Source organism: Balaenoptera ricei, chromosome 2 (genome assembly GCF_028023285.1).
Source record: "Balaenoptera ricei isolate mBalRic1 chromosome 2, mBalRic1.hap2, whole genome shotgun sequence".
Classification (NCBI taxonomy): domain Eukaryota; kingdom Metazoa; phylum Chordata; class Mammalia; order Artiodactyla; family Balaenopteridae; genus Balaenoptera; species Balaenoptera ricei.
Window position 1 is genome coordinate 53,672,529 of NC_082640.1, and position 16,835 is coordinate 53,689,363.

The window sequence follows — 16,835 nt, forward strand, 5'->3', positions numbered from 1 at the left end:
CAGAGATAAACCCACGCACCTATGGTCAACTAATCTATGACAAAGGAGGCAAAGATATACAATGGAGAAAAGACAGTCTCTTCAATAACTGGTACTGGGAAAACTGGACAGCTACATTTAAAAGAATGAAATTAGAACACTCCCTAACACCATACACAAAAATAATCTCAAAATGGATTAGAGACCTAAATGTAAGGCCAGACACTATAAAACTCTTAGAGGAAAACATAGGAAGAACACTCTTTGACATAAATCACAGCAAGATTTTTTTTTGATCCACCTCCTAGAGTAATGGAAATAAAAACAAAAATAAACAAATGGGACCTAATGAAACTTCAAAGCTTTTGCACAGCAAAGGAAACCATAAAAAAGACAAAAAGACAACCCTCAGAATGGGAGAAAATATTTTCAAACAAATCAACGGACAAAGGATTAATCTCCAAAATGTATAAACAGCTCATGCAGCTCAATATTAAAAAAAACAAACAACCAAATCCAAAAATGGGCAGAAGACCTACATAGACATTTCTCCAAAGAAGACATACAGATGGCCAAAAAGCACATGAAAAGCAGCTCAACATCACTAATTATTAGAGAAATGCAAATCAAAACTACAATGAGGTACCACCTCACACCAGTTACAATGGGCATCATCAGAAAATCTACAAACAACAAATGCTGGAGAGGGTGTGGAGAAAAGGGAACCCTCTTGCACTGATGGTGGGAATGTAAATTGATACAGCCACTGTGGAGAGCAGTATGGAGGTTTCTTAAAAATCTAAAAATAAAATTACCATACGATCCAGCAGTCCCACTACTGGGCATATACCCAGAGAAAACCATAATTTAAAAAGACACATGCACCCCGATATTCATTGCAGCACTATTTACAATAGCCAGGTCATGGAAGCAACATAAATGCCAATCGACAGATGAATGGATAAAGAAGAGGTGGTACATATATACAATGAAATATTACTCAGCCATAAAAAGGAATAAAATTGGGTCATTTGTTGAGACGTGGATGGATCTAGAGACTGTCATACAGAGTGAAGTAAGTCCAAAAGAGAAAAACAAATATCATATATTAACGCATATACATGGATCCTAGAAAAATGGTACAGATGAACCAGTGTGCAGGGCAGAAATTGAGACACAGTTGTAGAGAACAAACGTATGGACACCAAAGGGGGAAAGTGGCGGGGGGGTGGAGGTGGGGTTGTGATGAATTGGGCGATTGGGTTTGACATGTATACACTGATGTGTATAAAATTGATGACTAATAAGAACCTGCTGTATAAGAAAATAAAATTAAATTTAAAAATTTAAAAAAAAAAGATATTACCTTTATACACAGTATTCTATCCATTCAATGATTCAGTTTTTGAGTATCTACTGCATTCTGGACCCAAGAGATCACAGAACATTCTTGTCTTCAGTAACTTCACAGTATACAAATGTAACCCTAATGATAATAGCAGTTACAACACAGTGTAACAAGGTCCCAGTAGGTGTAAGTGCTAGCTTATGTGAGAACCAAATATCACTTCTTCCTGCCTTCCCCTCCAGGACTGTCGCATGCCTGCCCCCATCACCTTTGTATGGCTGGTCCCCTAACTGGCAGTGATTATTACAACTATTTAACCAGGCTTGTGGCCCAAACACTGTGTGAACAAAACAGTGGCCAGTCAGCATGGATACAGCTGTAGACAACCAATGCCAGTCCTGCTCTTCACTTGTTAAGTTTCCTGATTTCTGGGTATTGAAGGCCTTTTAAAGTTTTTTCATAGAGTTGAGGGTGACTCCATGAACCTAGCTTTCTCAGCTGGAGGTGAAGTAGTGAAACATTCTCTGCCCAGTACAAGGATAGTTCCCCTTGGCCTCTAGGGGGAGCCCAAGGCCCTACACTGTCCCCGTCTCAATCACCAAAAGAATTGGATGCCTCCTGCTTTGTTCTTCTTTAAACCATCAACAAAGTGAAAAGACAACCTATGGAATGGGAAAAAATGTGCAAACCATATATCTGATAAGGGTTAATCCAAAATTTATAAAGAACCCATACAAATCACTCAATAGCAAAAAACAAAACAAAACAAAACCTAAATAAAAAATGGGCAAAGGACCTGAATAGACATTTCTTCAAAGAAGAAATATGAAAGGTCAACAAATACATGAAAAGATGCTCAACATCACTAGTCATTAGGGAAGTGAAAAATAAAACAACTATGAGGTATCATGTCACACTTGTTAGAATGGCTATTATCAAAAAGACAAGAAACAGCAAAGGCTGGTGAGGATGTGGAGAAAAGGGAATCTTATGCACTATTAGTGGGAATGTAAATTTGTGCAGCCACTGTGAAAAACCATATGGTGTTTCCTCAAAAAACTAAAAATATAACTACCATATGGTCCAGCAATTCCAGTCCTGGGAATATATCCAAAAGAAACTAAAACACTAATTTGAAAAGATACATATGCCCTACTCCAATGTTCATTGCAGCATAATTTACAATAGCCAAGACATGGAAACAACCTAAGTACCCATTGATGAATGAACAGATAAAAATGTTGAGATATATATATATATATATATATATATATATATATATATATATATATACACACACACACACACACACACACACACACACACACACACACATACATACACAGTGGCATATTATTCAGCCAAAAAAAATTAGTAAATCCTACCATTTGCAACAATGTGGATGGACCTTGAAGACATGATGCTAAGTGAAATAAGTCAGATGGAGAAACACAAATACTGTATGATCTTACTTATATGTGAAATCTAAAACAAAAACAAAGCAAACACCAATAACAAAAAAACAAACTCATAGAAAAAGAGATTAGACTTGTGCTTACCAGAAGTGGAAGTTAGGGGGAGGGGAAATTGTATGCAGGTGGTCAAAAGGAACAAACTTCCATTTATAAGATAAATAACTACTAGAGATGTAATGTATGACATGATGACTGTAGCTAGTACTGCTGCATTAAATTGTTAAGAGGAAAGTTGTTAAGAGAGTAAATCTTATGCATTCTCATCATAAGGAGAATTTTTTTTTCCTTTTTTCTTTCTTTCCTTTTTATTGTATGTATATGAGAAGATCTGAACCTACTGTGGTAATCATTTCACAAAATATGTAAATCAAATCATCATTCTGTATGCCTTAAGCATATGCAATGATGTAAGTCAATTATTTCTCAATAAAACTGGGGAAAAAAGGAATTGGGATCAAGGGAATGACATTCAGATGTTCCAGGAGGACTGCCTCTGCTGTGGCCTCCTTATCGTCACCTTTCAGAGAAGATGAAGAGCACAGGTGCTCTCCACTCTCTCCATTTCCTGCAGCCCAAGGAGGTCCCCACTCTTTGGACTGTTTCAGCCTCTTGGAGCAGCCAGTTTCTGAGGCCCTTTGTCATAGAGTGATGGAACACATGTTCTCTTACCACTTCTGTCCCTGGATCTTTCTTCTGCTGCTAGCTGGGAGGTGTCCCCTCACTAGGGGTACCAGATAAGATACAGGACGCCCAGCTAAATTTGAATTTAAGATAAACAGCAATAAATTTTTAGTACCAGTGTGTCCTAAATGTTGCATGGGTGCCAACAGTGCAGGGCTGGGCCCTCCAGTACCCAGAACCCTGCCTTGGGCTGGGAGCCAGGGCTTGTTGAGAAGCCCTGCCTCTTGTTGCCAAGTCAGTACTAGCATGTTCCTGGACCCTGACTTGATACCTGGTGAAGCTCTCTTAATTAGACTCGACTTTCTCCAGCACTCTGAGCTCACTTTGCAAGCAGATGCATCCAATTCACTGGGCAGGGAAGGAGTAAGCCTGGTGGTCCCAGGGTTAACACATTGCACAGACCCAAGACTCATATCCATCTTGTTAGAACCTGCTCTAGAAGGACTGAGAATTAGAGTGTGGGTTTTGTTTTTTTTTTTGATGCCTGAAATATATAAGGTTTAATTTGACAATTAAAAATGTAGTCATGTTTTACATCCCTTAATCATGATTAAGAAATACACATTACCCAAATGGCTTTCAGCTATGACTGCAAGCAGTGACATTCTGCTTGTGGCATTCAGAGTTCTATCTTTGAATGCCATGGTAATCACTTGCTTCCCTTCAAGGCTGTCGTGTCTGGCATGAAATGGAAGAATTTAAAATGCCACCTCAGCAGGCTCACGCCCAACATAGATGGCACTTTTGAATGTGCAGTTAATGATTTCATGTGGGATATATTTCAATGAGAAAGTGAGACAAGTGGTAACTGATGGTAAAAGTAAAACATAATAATAAATAAATACTTCTAACAGAATTGTAGTGATATTCAAACTACAGATAAGAAATTTGAGATTCACTCACTCGCGATGTAGCCAGGCTGGATAAATTCAGCTCCTCTTGATTTATTCAGAGCAGATGCTCTAAACCAGGTGAAGATTCTCAAGCTGGCCCTCAGCCCTGAGGAAGCACGGGGACAAACACCAGGGGCCAGTACTGGGGAAGAAGTTCTGCCCCCTCGACTGCCCAACCCCAGTACACGTGTGGCATAGAATAGATGTTCAATTAGCATTCGCTGAATTAATCTCTTGACTTAAAATTACAGGAGAAGGATGATACATACCTGGGTAAAACCTCCCCCGTGTTGTACACAAACTCACCATAAATGGGTGAAGTTGGCATCTTCCTTTTCTGCAACTTTCTCCTATCCATTGGCCTCATGCATCCTGAATAAAAGATGCCAGAATATGCCAGAAATCCCTTCTGAGAAACTGCTGGTACTTTCAGCATTTTGTGCAATCATCATGAGCTTAAGAATCAGGGTACACTTGCATTCTCATGGCATTTCAACCCTCACCCATAGCTAAATGTACAAGTATAAAGTGATTCTCTAATTTAGAAAGAGCAAAGTCTCATATTTAGCAGGTCTATTTCTGATACAGCTCACATAGCATCATTTCAGGTATAGCCAATGATTAAATTCAATCTTGGAAGTAATTCAGTCTAGCAAGGCTGCAGGAAAGTGGCAGATGAAATATAATGTGAGCAAGAGCAAAATAACACATCTAGAAAAAGAAAAAGAAGCTTAAGCTATTTTCATAAGATTCTGAGCTCTGAACTTTCAGTGATGATCCAGGAAATGGACCCGAGATTCACTATAGACCATTTACTGAAGACATTGCTTAAATGTGCTGCTCCTACCAGAAAGGTCAGCCAAGTGTTCTGATTGGACTGGACACAATCCAGAGCACATTACCTTACCCATGTGCAAAGTCATGATGCCTCTTACGCCCTGAAGTTCTAGCTGCTGGACAAGAAAGTCTGGGCAGGACTAGAATCAGCTCAAATAAAGGAAAATAAAATAATCACTAAGCTGGTGTTAGAAGGGATATACAGAATCTCTTTTAGATTGGGTGATAAATAAGAAAAGGAGATAAGACTGAAACTGATAAAGCAAAAGTTAGACTTAAGCTATGCCTTTGGAATTTCATGTGTGTGCTTAGAAGAAGAGGATAGTAATATTAATTTGCAAAACAAGAGAAAAAAAGTGGTAATGTTGGAAAACCTAATAAAATCTAAAAGACTTATGATAAATACATCTTTTATAGTTTGATTTTATTGAGAACAAATAGTATTTGGGAGAATATTCTTAACATATTTTGAATGGAACAACATTCCTGCATGTATATACACTTTTTAATATTAATTTTTAATTTTTTAAACCATTTTTAAGTGAAGTATAGTTAATTTACAATGTGTTAGTTTCAGGTGTACAGCAAAGTGATCAGATATATATATATATAATATATATTATTTTTCAGATTATTTTCCATTATAGGTTATTACAAGATATTGAATATATTTCCCTGTGTTATACAATAGGTCCTTTTTGGTTACCTATTTTAAATATAGTAGTGTGTATCTGTTAATCCCAAACTACTAATTTATTCCTCCCAACCTTTCCCCTTTGGTAACCATAAGTTTGTTTTCTATGTCTAAGTCTATTTCTGTTTTGTAAGTAAGTTCATTTGTATCATTTTTAAAGATTCCACATATAAGTGATATCTTATGATATCTGCCTTTCTCTGTCTGGCTTACTTCACTTAGTATGACAATCTCTAGGTGCATCCATGTTGCTGCAAATGGCATTATTTCATTCTTTTTTATGACTGGGTAATATTCCACTGTGTATATACACCACATCTTTATCTGTTCATCTGTTGATGGACACTTAGGTTGCTTCTATGTCTTGTCTATTGTAAATAGAGCTGCTATGAACATTGGGGTGCATGTATCTTTTTGAATTAGAATTTTCTCCAGATTTATGCCTGGGAGTGAGATTGCAGGATCATATGGTCCTGCATATATTATGAATGGAACAACATTCCTGCAAATTCTTCACCCCAATAGCAACAAGTATACTCAATGCCTAGAGATTGGTTTCTCTTATCATTCTCCGGTTAAGGAGAACCAGGTCTGTTGGAGAGGTGGCCGATTCCAGGGTTGGGGCCGAAGAGGAGGCTGGGAATCTTGTAGTGCTCAGCAAACCAAATGATGGGTTTGTCAAGGGGACACTGGTCAAAGCTGAAAGAATTGGGCAACAAAATTAATGACATCATACTGGACTGTAATCCAGAGCATAAAATAAATATCCATGATTCCCTACTGAGAGAAATTAATAATCAAATACATATATGAGAAGTGGGAGTAGACAAATGTCTATGCAAAAGAATTCTAAATAATTTATGTAGCTATTCTGCCCACAAAGAGTTAGATGGCTTAAGTCCCCAGCCCTTAAACATGGACTTCCTTTCTAGGTGACTTCCTTCCAAAGTGCAGAGCATGAGAAGGGGGAAGAAGAGTAAATCTACAGTGGGGAAACCTGGCCAACATGACCTCAGCCAGGTGATGGAGGTCAGCTTCAGCAGGGATGAGTCATGTGGACCATGTGTGCCCTTGATGTGATGTGATGGGAATGGCAACTTACCTCTGTGGTCTTCCTCCCAAGAACCCACAAACTCAGCGTAACCATGAGAAAAACATGAGACAAATCCAAACTGAAGGACATTCTACAAAATACCTGACCAGTACTCCTCAAAATGGTCAAGGTCATCAAAAACAAGGAGGATCTGAGAATCTCTTATAGCCAAGAGGAGCCTAAAGAGACATGACGACTAAATGGAATGTGGGATCCTGGATAGGGCCCTGGCACAGAAAAATGAGAAAAGGTGAAAACTAAGGAAATCTGAATGAAGTATAGACTTTAAAAATGCTTTATAGTGCCATGACAAACCCAGACTTCTAGGATCAATATTCTTCAAATTATTTTTGAAATGAGAGAAAATATAAAAGTAAATATAAGGGAGGAGGTGGCCTGAGTTGGGGAAACCATAGTGAACTGGCACACTTGGAAATTCAGGCCTCTGTGTCCCGAGACTCTTTCTGAAGGCAAAATCAGATGGAGTAATTGCTGTCAACACAGCAAGAAAAACAGTACCTTGGCCTCACAGCAGCAAGCAACTAGGAAGACTTTTTATTTTTCTACTTAGTAATCACATTTCAATAAGAAAACAAAGCATAGACATGAGCTGAGGGGAAATGCCATAATTATACACCAGCCTAATTTAAAGTACACTTCTCACAGGTGACACTGAAACAAGGAGGGATGGGTCCTTTCATGACTGTCAGGGAACCTGGTTTTGTGAACTTTCTGTAGACATGGTCCCACTGATATCAAACAATGGAGCTGAAGAGCAGGATACTGTTGAAAGGATAACATAAGAGCTTCTTGCTTTGTTTAAGGAGCAGTAGACAGTCCTGTGCACACAAGTCCTTTGTTAATTTACTCCAATCAGCCAACAACTCGCCTTGAGCATCTGACTCTGCACCTGTCACTGCGTCCATGGTTGGGGACATAAGATGCACAAAGGGAGGGACTTGCCTTCAGGCCATCAGCAAACTAATTTTTCCAAGGTGGAGGTTAAGTGTCCTTTGGAAGTATGCCCAGGTACTGGGGGCACCAGGACGGGGTCTTTGACTTTGAGGACCGGTGACATTGCCCTGGAGGACATGACACCTGAAGACCAAAGTGCAGCGAAGGTGAGATGTTGGGGTGGGGGTGATGGGCGCTGTGATGGAACACGGTGCTTGAGGGCAAGCGCCAGGCTGCCGGCCACCCTCTGCTGTGCCGAGGAACCATGGTTTTCATCACGGGAAACTTCAGCAGAGGAATGATGTATTCAGTCTTGCACTTTAGCACTATGGAAACCATGCAGAAAATGGTCTGGATGACAGAATGATTGAAGGTATAAAAGCAGCTATCAGCCTGATGCAAAATCCAGAAAGGCCTGACCCAGCGGAGGTGCTCCTGAAAAAAAAAAAAGCAATGGGTTAGAGAAGCTGTGATTTTGATGGCTAGGCAAGATGTGGAGCCGGGTCCGAGAGTTGGCACCGGTGTGAGTGCAGGACAGTCTCCACCTTCCGGAAATCAGACGGACAATGGTCAAGGAGAGGTGACGAGTGTCACAACAGAGAAGATCTGGGCACTGCTGGCAGTGGAGCCAGGACTTCTGTGGCCAAGGGAGGAGGGGAAGGTGCCCCAAGGGTGGAGCAGTTAGACTGAGAATGAAGAGTGAGCAGTGTCCACCAGTGAAAGGGGTGCCCACACGGATGCAGAGGACGGGGCTCCGACAGAGGTGGCAGCCTGCCCCCAAGGCAGGGAGAGACAGAGGCTGGGACTCTGCTGGGGGAGTGAGGGGAGGGGCTGATGCAGATGAGGCTGGAGGGGGGCTGCATAAATCTGCTAAGGGTTTCTCCTTCTAAGGACCACAGATGCCATCAGAAGAGTTTAAACAGGAAGACCGTGGTTTGCAGGGTCAAACATTTCATCTTTCTACCATATGGAGAAATAATGAGCGTCAGACAAGAGTGGATACAAAGGGCTTGTCGGGAGGCGGGTGTGGGTGAGAGATGTCGGTGGTTTGAACTACGTGGTCTGCAGTGTAGATGGAGAGAAGTGGAGAGTTTCAGAAGCTCTTTGGGAAGTGGGATGAGAGCTGTGGAGGATGTGAGGAGACAGGCTTCCTGAAGACAAGGTGTCATTCCCGAGCAGAGAAGCCGGGCCTGGGCAGGCTTGCCCACATGGATCTTTACACTGGGTTTGGACATTCTGCACTCAGAGGATAATTGGACAGTAGTCTGTTTGCTATGTAAGACTGGAGATGAAAGAAAAGTAAGGTAGGCTTGGGAGTCATTCACATGCAGAAGTATACAGAAGGTGCAGTGCAGAATAAATCAATCATGGGAGAGCACAGAAAAGAAAAAGACCTGAAGACAGAAACATTAAGGAACCACAGTGTTTAAGATGTGGGCAGAGCAAGATGAGCCCTTAACTACCAACAGTTTAACATCAGCTTTACTGGAAAGGAAAAGAAAAGGTCACAAATTGTAGTTTTGGACAATTTCCATGGTATAAATACCCACACCTGAGCTGGTTTCAAGCACCAGTGTGACATCAGCTGGCTAGCAAAATTACTGAAAATGGAACCATTCAATCTGGAGAGCCAGGACTAGCCCTGCAACCCCACAGAGACCAAAGAAGGGAGAAAGACAAGAGAGGATGCTCTCAAGGGAGGTGAGATGAGAAGTTCTGAGAGGGAGCATTGAAAGACCAAATGTTGCAGAGAAGTTAAATGCCATAAAGACTGGAAAATGACTTCTGGACTTTGCAGCTCAGAATACCACTAACTTGTTAGAGCAACTTTTACGCTGCTGGGACTGGAGTTTGACAGCAAGACGTTCCAAGCTGATGGAGGAGAGAAAAGGCTGAGTGCCTTTCTCCTTAGGAGGATCCAAGGGAGTCGGACAGCCTATCTTGTTTTTAAAATCCCTGAATTCAATAAAGGCTGAGAAGGTAATAGACTAACAACTGGAAAGAAACCCCTCCTCTCGTGCTTTTAAAATGTTTGCAACTTTTAGAAAGTTGCCACCTCCCTTCATGCAACGGCACGCCAAGGTAATTACAAACAAAACAACAACAACAGACCAAAGGTCTCTACTCAGGAGCCATGCAGCACGTGATGTCAGCTCCTCCCTGAGGCATTGTGACCCAGCCAGGTGCCTCACCTCCTCTGTACAGGCAACGAGGCCAGCACCTGAAAGCTGGCTTACAGCAGCCCACTGCAGGGTAAAGGCTGCTCTCCAGGGCATCATGGTGTCAACAAGTCCCTTACCCACGGGGCAGGGGTCGGAGAGAACCAGGTGGGAGAGGAAGGGATTTCCCCAAGTTATACAAATAGCAAAAGGCCGCACTGAGGCTTCTTTCTAGTATTTCTGACCCTATACCCAGGGGCCCTCCCAGTTCACTGCTATCAAAATAATCCAAATAAAATCAGAAAAAAAAAAGGTATAGTGGTTCAGGGGAAATTTTTTTTAATTTACAAAGCAAAGTCACATTACTTTTATGTGATATGTTGAAATAACCAATGCTTGCTTAGTACTGACCATATACCCATCATACGATACAATTCGAATCCACTTACTTGCATTCTTTTTTCAAACTCTGGCAACAAGCCTGTGAAGTGGGTACTGGTATTCCGCTAATTTTAAAGGTGGATAGGCTGGTGTTCAAAGAGGTAAAGCCCTGACTTGCTCATAGTGGCAGTGTGGGCGAGGGTGGGCTTCTGTTACACATCCCCGTGGTGAGTCAGTCCTGGCAGCTGGTGGCTGTGTGAGTGCCCTGGGCTCCCCTCGTCCCTCCAGAGCCATTCACTCTCTCAGCCCCCGAAGCAATCAAAGCAATGTAAAGTCTGGTGACTGTCCCATGTTCTCAGAAGCAGGCCCCCAGAGAAACTTAGTTAAGTCTAGAAAGGGCAGGGGCAGTGGGTGAGAAAGAAGATGCTAACAGGGGAGGGTGTGAAGGGAAGGTGAGGCAGGGAGAACAGCACCTGCTGCCAGCTGGGGTGGGTGGACAGGACTTGGAGATGAGCACCCTCAGGTCTGCAGGTAGCAGTGCACGCCCTGGGGAACCACCCAGCTGCCACCTGAAGCCCTGGACACTGTGCCTCTTAACAGAGGTGGGGGCTTGCCTGCCTCATTGTGAATCAGGGCAGGGAGGCAAGGGTGGAGGTGGACTGAGCAAGTCCGTTTTACACTGATGCCTGTGTCAACACACTAACACTCATTTTACTGGAGGGAATGTATAGCCAAATAAAAATCAGCGGATGAGCTTTGGCTTCAGCAACAGGAAGGTGGTTTTCTTCTGTCACTATTTTTCTTCCACTCAGGTTTATTTTCATATCCAGGACTTGATGTTAATTATTAAAGTCATTTAATTTGACTGGAGCAGAGCTATTTCTATATTATAGATGTTCACAGTGTCTCACTTATTTTCAACTGATAGGAGATCCTGTTGCAGGAAGCATTGTGGGAGTCTGGCTGTATGGTATGTTTTCAACAGCAAACTCAGAAAAACCATAGCAACCTAGTTCCCATAGCACAAGTGGAACATGAGATTACCAAGAAGCCCTGGTCAGTCATCCAAAAGGTCCTGCCTGGGGCTCAGCACTCTTCCTGTGCAGTGAGGCTGGGGGAGGGGGGAGGAAAACAGCAATGCCCTTCAGGACTCTGTTAGGTTGGAGAGTGTATTAGCTATCTACTGCTTTGTAACAAATAACCACCAATGTAGCAACTTAAAACAATACCACTCTTTACCTCAGAGTTCTGTAGGGCAAAAGTTCAAGAGGGCTCATCTGAGTTCTCTGCTCTGGGTCTCACAAATCTAAATCAAGGTGTTATCTGGACAGGGCTCTTATCTGGAGATTGGGGAGAATCTGCTTCTCAGATCATCCAAGTTGGTAGCAGAAGTTAGTTCCTAGTGGTTGCAGGATTGAGGTCCCCATTTCCTTTTGGGCTGTCAGTCAGGGACTGCTCTCAGCTGCAAGAGGCTGCCCACACTCTTTGACATGTGCAATGCCCTCCACATCTTCAAGCCACCAATGGTGTGTCAAATTCTTCTCATGCTTGGAAACTGACTTCCTCTTCTGCACCCAGATTGAAAAAACTCTGCTTTTAAAAAACTTTCCTGCCTGACTGCTGCCCCACCATATAACATCCTTATCAACTTTAAGGTCAACCAACTTGGGATAATAATTACATCTAGGAAATCCTTTAGCAGAAGCCCCTAGATTAGCATCTGATTGAATAACCAGGAAACAGAATCTTGGGGGTCATCTTCAGAATTGTATCTGTCGACTGAAAGAAGTGCACAACATAAAAGTTTTATTTGGCGGACAAAAGTGAGGATGTAAGCCCGGGATGCAGCCCCTTAGCTCTGAGGGACTGCTCCAAAGAGGTAAGGGAGGAGCCAGGATTTATAGGAGTTTTTGCAAAAAGACCAGGTAGTCAGAACATCAAAAGATTACTGTTAATTAAAGGAAACCAGACATCTCATGTTAAGAAATTTAGCGCTTTTCTATATATGGGCAGATGCAAGAGTCTGGGCTCATTGAAATCATTCCTTTGATATGCACCTTGGCTCTCTGGGGCCAGTATCCTGTTCTTTCTCATCCTGAGTCTCCTCAGGGTGCACCATCAGTGGTGGCTGCAGTGACTGAGGGCTTGACGATGGTCATCCTGTTTCCATCATGAACTTCCTCAGGTCTCACCATCAGGGTGGCTGTAAAATGATGGCCTGATGGCCACAACATACTTTGTTTACTGATATGGCAGACAGTATCTTTTCACTCACATATGTATGAGAGATGAGACAGCCCCCAGGGACTCTGATGAACATGACAGAGTGTAAACCAAGTGAAAATGCACACACACAGCCAAGGAGACTTTGGCTCCTTGGGGAGAAGTCTTTGAGCCATAGGTGAGGAAAGGTGCAGGTAAGGAAAGGAGCAGGTGAAAGAAGAGAAAGCAGATACTGCTGGCCAAGAAATTCTGGTGACGGGTCTGTAAGGGAGCCAAGCCAAGTAAAGATAATTAAAGGAAGTGACAAGGCAAGTATTAATTAAGGAATAGTGAGTAATGCTCCACATATTACCTGCCATTTAAAAGCCACGCATGCCCCAGCTCCTTACACTAAGCTTCTAATTAATGAAGTGAGGCAGGGAGGCCCCCATTCTCCTTTTCATGGGGGAGTTTTGCAACGCTGTAGTGTGAAAATGCATCGTCCTTGTATGAGTTTCCCATAACAAAGGGCTGCCGTAACAAAGGATCATAAACTCAGTGGCTCAGAAGATTACAGTCTGGAGGCCAGAAGTCTGAAGTCAAGGGTTGGTTCCTTCTGGGAGTCATGAAGGAGACTCTTCCCAACCTCTCCCAGCTGCTGGTGGTTTGCTGGCCATCTTGGGCATCCCTCGGCTTGTAGCAGCATCCCCCCTTCTGTGCTTTCATCTTCATGCTCCCTGCATGCATGTCTGTCTCTGTGTTCAATTTCTCCTTTTTATAAGGACACCAGTCACAGTGAGCTGGGGCCCACCTTACTCCAGTTTGACCTTAGTTAAGAGTTGCTCTTAACTGATCACATCTGCGATGACCATTTTCCAAATTAAGCCACTTCCTGAGGTACCAGGTGGTTAAGACTTCAACATATGAATTCTTGGGGGACACAGTTCAACTCACAGCAGTCGTCTTTGCCTAGGGCTAGACAGCCCTCCTCACTTGGAAATAAGGATCATATAATTTATACTTTATTTCTATAAATAGAGTGAGTCAAACTCTAGGTCAAGTTCAATCTCTTGCTTCTCAAAGCGTGTTCCTCAGACCAACAGCTCTGGCATCACCTGGGGGCTTGTAGGAAATGCCAAATGTCAGGCCTCACCCCTGACTCACTGAGTCAGAACCTGCAAGATTCCCAGAGGACCTTTTTGCATGGTTAAATTTAAAAGGCAGTGTTTCATCCACCTTGTCAGAAATGGTTAAAAACTTCTTCAGAGAAAAACCATACTGTCAACCTCAAACCAACATTGTAAAGAAATTAAAACTAAGCTTTTGAAAGAGGGGGCATAATAACCTCAGTTTAGTTGATTTCTGATAAAGTGATAGATGTGGCTCAGAAATAAATTAAAATGGTTGCTTATTTTTATTTATTTTTAATTTAATTTAATTTTTTTAAAAACTGAAGTCATATCCACACCAAGCAGTGTAGGAAATGTTTGCAGAGTCTTTTTAGTTTAGTTTTGTTTTTGTTTTTATTTATTTTTGGCTGCATCAGGTTTTAGTCGCGGCCCGCAGGATCTTCATTGAGGCCTGAGGGATCTTTTGTTGCAGCGTGCGGGCTCTTCATTGCAACGTGCAGGCTTCTCTCTAGTTGTGGCATGTGGGTTTCTCTATTTAGTTGTGGCTCACAGGTTCCAGGACGCGTGGGCTCTGTAGTTTGCGTCACACAGGCTCTCTAGTTGAGGCACGCGAGCTCAGTAGTTGAGGCACGCCGGTTTAGTTGCCCGGCGGCATGTGGGATCTTGTAAGGCAGATTCTTTACCATTGCACCACCAGGAAATTCCTGGTTGCTTATTTTTAAAAAGGATGAAACCATTCGGGGCTATAAGAGTCTTCTGCATGTTCACTTAAATGGTGTAGATCGAGACCCAGACAATATTTATTCACTGACCAAATCTTCACTGAGCCCTACAATTTGCCAGGTGCTTCAATAAGCAAAACATTCATCAGAATCTTGGCTGTCCTACCTCCTGGGGTTATACACCTCTGTAAGCCTCAGCCGTCTCATCTGTAAAATGGCTCCAGTACAAGCTGACCTCAGAGGTTTGGGGAATCCAGCAACAAAGTGGGTGGGGAGCTTAGCACAGTGCCTGATGCAGGGCGGGTGCAGAATAAATGCTACCTGACGCTGTTCCTGCCGGTCAGTGCTCCAGTCTCTGTCTAGATGGGAGGGTAACAGGGGAAATAAGACACTGATGTAGGTACCAGGCAGTACAGGAGTGCAAAACAAAAAAGGTAAAAAGTGAAAGCCCTTTGAGGAGTGAAAAGCAATGAAGCAAGGCTTCGCAATGAGGAGGCAGCTTCCTGAAGGGCCTGTCATTGAGGTGGTAGACAAGCATCCTTGGGATTTGAGAGACAGAGAAGGAAGAGGAGGAGGCATCCATCATCCCTTTGAGAAATATCCAGCGGAGGTAGCCTCTTCCTGAGTCGTCCTGAGAAGGTGGGCAGGCTCTGACTTTACCGTGCATCCCAGGTGGTGGCAGCCCTGCCTGGTTCATCAACGAGGAGCCCCATGCAAAGCATCAACCTGCAGCTGAAACATCAGCAGCAGGACCCCTCCCCTCCCTTCCCCAGTGGTCAGCGACCCCACCAGGGGACATAGGATGGGGAGCAGTGCCAGGAGATAGAGGAATTGTGCTTCTCTTCCCCCTTGCCTTCTCCTTCTTTTAGTTTGGATGACTGGTCTCTTCTGTTTAATTTTGGACAGATTGTGGTTTTGAATAAATGTGTTTCTGGCCCAGTAGAAGGCTGTGGAAAGGAGAATGCTGGCCTGGGCCAGCAGCCACTGCAGCCGGAGAGACCAGGAAGGGACCAGTTGGCCAGACAGGGAAGAGAACCCACAAATGGTGGAAGCCAACTCTTTTCTTCCAGGGGTTTTTCTTGAGAGATTCCCATGGCTGGGGACCTCTTTACCTGCAATTCTTACAACAGTCACAGTATTGCATTCCTGGGGTGCCGTGTTTCTTCATCCCTGCCATCACCCCTCCAAGCCATCCCCAGAGCAGCTCCTGCTCCCCTCTCTGGTCCAGAAGACACATTGGCATCCTGCTCCCAACAGACTGGACCAAGGTGGGTGGACCAAGGCCACCAGAGCTGTCAGAGGCTGCCTCAGCCTCTAGGGCACCCAGAGCATCAAACACAGCAGTGATGTCTCCCAAACCAAGACTTCCAGAAAGATCTTAGAAGGCCTCTTTCTAGCTCTGCGCCAGAAAGTAGAGAGCCACAGATACCTCCACGTTTGTGGTAAGGGGTGTGGATCCTGCATGTGGCAGCCATGCTCACATCAGGAAGATCACCCCCCTCCCCCTGCTCCTGCTCCCTCTCTCTCTTTCTCTCTTGCTCTCTCTCTCTCTGTGTCTCAAAAGGATGAGAGTGTGAAACCTGTAAGAAGATCTTTTTCTTTTTTAAATTTTGCACCAGGTGGTCTGACACATCACTTAGCCATCACACTTCAACTGTATCTTGGTGCCTGGAGAAAATTTCCATTTTAGCTCCTGTTACAAGCATTTTCATGCAACAGACTCAGCTAAGAGGACTTCTGAGCAGAGAGGAAGTAGGAGCTGGGTCAGGTGGAGGAAAGTGGAGGCTGCAGGTTGGACAGTGTAGACAGTGTCCAAAGGGTGTAACAAACCAGGACCTGGCCTGGGCAGAACACACTTTACAGTAATGAGCCCTCACACTCACCAAATGAATCCAGAAAGAGGGAAGCAGGATGTCAGATCCCATCTGTGTGGTCAGAGTTGAAGGGAAGATGTAGGTCTTAACTTGTCATGGTCATGAGGGAAGGACAGGGCTGTGCTGCAGGCTTTGGCTGGAAGTATACACACCTTCCAAAGACCTACCCACAAGACTGATTCTAGCCCCCTCCTGAACTTCTGCCTGCCCTAGAGTCCTCCATCCTGGCTGAGCGGTGGGGTCCCCAGGGCAGCTTTTAGAATGCTACCAATACCCTTTCCCCACATCTCGAGATTCTTTATTGGTCTGGGTACAGTTTGTGTTTCTGTCTTTAAAGCTCCCATGGTGGTTATTGTGAGCACATTAGAGGTGAAAGTGCTGGTTAGGGTAGGGCGGAGGAAGGCAGTGGCTGA